Raw genomic sequence first — 2616 nt, forward strand, 5'->3', positions numbered from 1 at the left:
GTGTTGATACTTGATAGACGTCGTCTTCAAACTTGAAATGTTCAGCCGATATGGAATATCCAACCTTGAGGAGAATGTTGGTCAGAGAAAATAGATGGACAGTTTTGTTTATCAGGATGCGTGATTAGTTCCCAACCTCGTCAGTCGTAGAAAAATGGTAATTGTCTCCTAGCGTTGTCGGTCGGCGAAAAGCGATTGAGTCTGTGAAACGGATGCCATGGCCCATGAGGATTACACATAAAGCGCGCATCACAGTTGATAGGCCGATTATGTCATGGTGTGAATTACTGAGCTCCTCCTCTCCTTTTTCTTTCTTACAAATATCCTCCTCTCCTTGACTAGATAGTAACACTGCACATCTGCTCCAGCACTGCGAAGTTCAATATAGCTAATTAAACTCTATGATCTGCACAGGTAAAATATCGAATTTCGCAGCTCAGGCTTGCGCCTGTTGCGGCTTATGCCATTTTTCGTGAGACCTTCCCCTGGTCCAGATAGTCCAAACAAGCTGAAAATTTTACAGAATCTGAATTGGCATGTCTACTGTATCCACTGAAATATCATGTCACAACTCCATCTGATTCATCCGGGACAAATTTCTGAGTCAACCGCTCTCAGCTTCGTAATAATGAGATTGCAACCAAACACCAAATAAAATGGATATACCAACTGACATTAAAACATCTCATGGAATGAGTTTCCAAGGTACCAGCAACGGTTTAAAACATCTCATGCAATCAGTATCTTACAAGTCAGGGCAAGTATTTTACCAAGATGCTTGCTAAAACTTCAACACACCGGCGCTCTTGACTAGTGAGTTGATCTTCGAATTGCTCGAATACAGTTTTAACTTCTGTGATCACGCTCTCCGCCTCTCCTATCTCGTCACCTTGTTCTCCCGACTCCTTCAATTCGGCCTGCAAATAGCTTGGAACAGCTCATGACAAGATCACACGTATATAATGTCAAAGTTAGCTCAAATGTTTCAGAAACGGTACCAGAGTTGCTTCCAGTTCTGCCAGTGTGGCTTCAAGACGCTTATGGCAGTCTGGGATCATCATCCTTGACGCAGCCAAGACATTCTGCCAGTGTGGCTTCAAGACGCTTATGGCAGTCTGGGATCATCATCCTTGACTCAGCCAAGACATTCTCCTGAAGAAGTAAATGGCATTAAGATGCAGTGCAGTTCACAACTTCAGAAATTTTCATGAGTACAAACAGAATTGGCACTTCCTCATCTAAAAAGGCACTTACATAAAAGATCTTAGACACTGACAGCAATGGTCTTTCGCAGTCTCAATTATAAAAAAGTTAAAATGCATATGAGAGCTCTCCAAACATATGTGAATTGTCATATCTCAGAAGCCTGTGGACAGTGGTTGTAAGTTGTAAGTTGTAACTACACGTTAAACCCGAAACATGTGATAGTTAATGGACGTATATATACTAGTGAAAAGGGATGTACAGAGTGCACATGTTCATTTGATTTACGGTTCGTCGTATGCTATCCTCATCACGGCTTCAAGATGCTTTATTTGTAAGATTTGGATAGGCTATCTGCAAACCAGTTCTAGTTGGAACATTTTCTTTGCTGGCTGAACAATATAGATTGTCTTGCATCTGTCTATCACATGGGATAGAAATTCAATCAACCACCACCAAGTCAAATGTATGTCACAATAGATGAAGAAAACTACGCAGAGCATTTAGAATTACTAAGACGAGATAACCAACAAGAAAATAAACGGTCCTTGTAAGTCGGGAGATATTTCAACTCCTGCTTGAGATCATAGGGATAGGCGCCACTCTCCTTCATGGCTGCGGTCTTGGCCGCCTCCTTCTCCACCTCCTCCTCATACGACCCTCACGACCCTCCTGCACGTCCGCGTCTTGATCCCAAGGCTCCTCAGAATTGCCGCCATCCTGAAGATGCAGAAACTGGGTTGCTTCTTCGGCGAGGCCCAGTCATCGGAGAGCCGGATACATTGCGAACGAGAAAGCTAGATGGGTCAAGCCAAGGTGGAAGGGCTGTGCGCGCCGGTTTGCGGGAATACGTGTAAATTCCATTGAATAAGATTCGGGGGAATCAGCGGGTACTCCTTCGCGAGCCCCCGCAAGGGTCACTTTTAGTAAGCTGAGAGCACGTCACGTGGCATGCTCTCAGCCGCCACGTCTTGCTGCGCTCCAGGCGCTCCTTTCATATATTTTTTATTTTTATGTATGCATTTTCGGCGTTTAGATGACTTTTTCGGGTATTCGGTTTTTCTCTGGTTTTTCATAGATTTTGGACCGCATGAAAAACATGTTTTTGTCGTTCCACGAGAGAGACAAATTTACTTCTCGTGAAGGCACTGATTTGCTTCCATGAGAAGCACAATTGTGCCTCTCCAAAAGAAAGAAAACACATTTTTTTCGTTTCACGAGAGGCACATATTTACTTCTGGTGCAGGCACGGATTCGCTTCCGTGAGAGGCACAGTCATGCCTCTCTGAAAAAGAAAACAAACTCATTTTTTTTGTTCCGCATGAAGACAGATTAACTTCTCGTGGAGGTACGGATTTGCTTCGACGAGAGGCACAGTCGTGCCTCATAAAAATAAAGAAAAACATGTTTTCT

General features: G+C 43.6%; 1 pseudogene; it reads right to left on the reverse strand.

The window, feature by feature from the left end:
- Window positions 1-752: 752 nt before the first annotated feature.
- LOC125530117 lies at window positions 753-1922 on the reverse strand (annotated as a pseudogene).
- Window positions 1923-2616: the final 694 nt, after the last annotated feature.

This window comes from Triticum urartu, unplaced genomic scaffold (genome assembly GCF_003073215.2).
Source record: "Triticum urartu cultivar G1812 unplaced genomic scaffold, Tu2.1 TuUngrouped_contig_6084, whole genome shotgun sequence".
Lineage (NCBI taxonomy): Eukaryota > Viridiplantae > Streptophyta > Magnoliopsida > Poales > Poaceae > Triticum > Triticum urartu.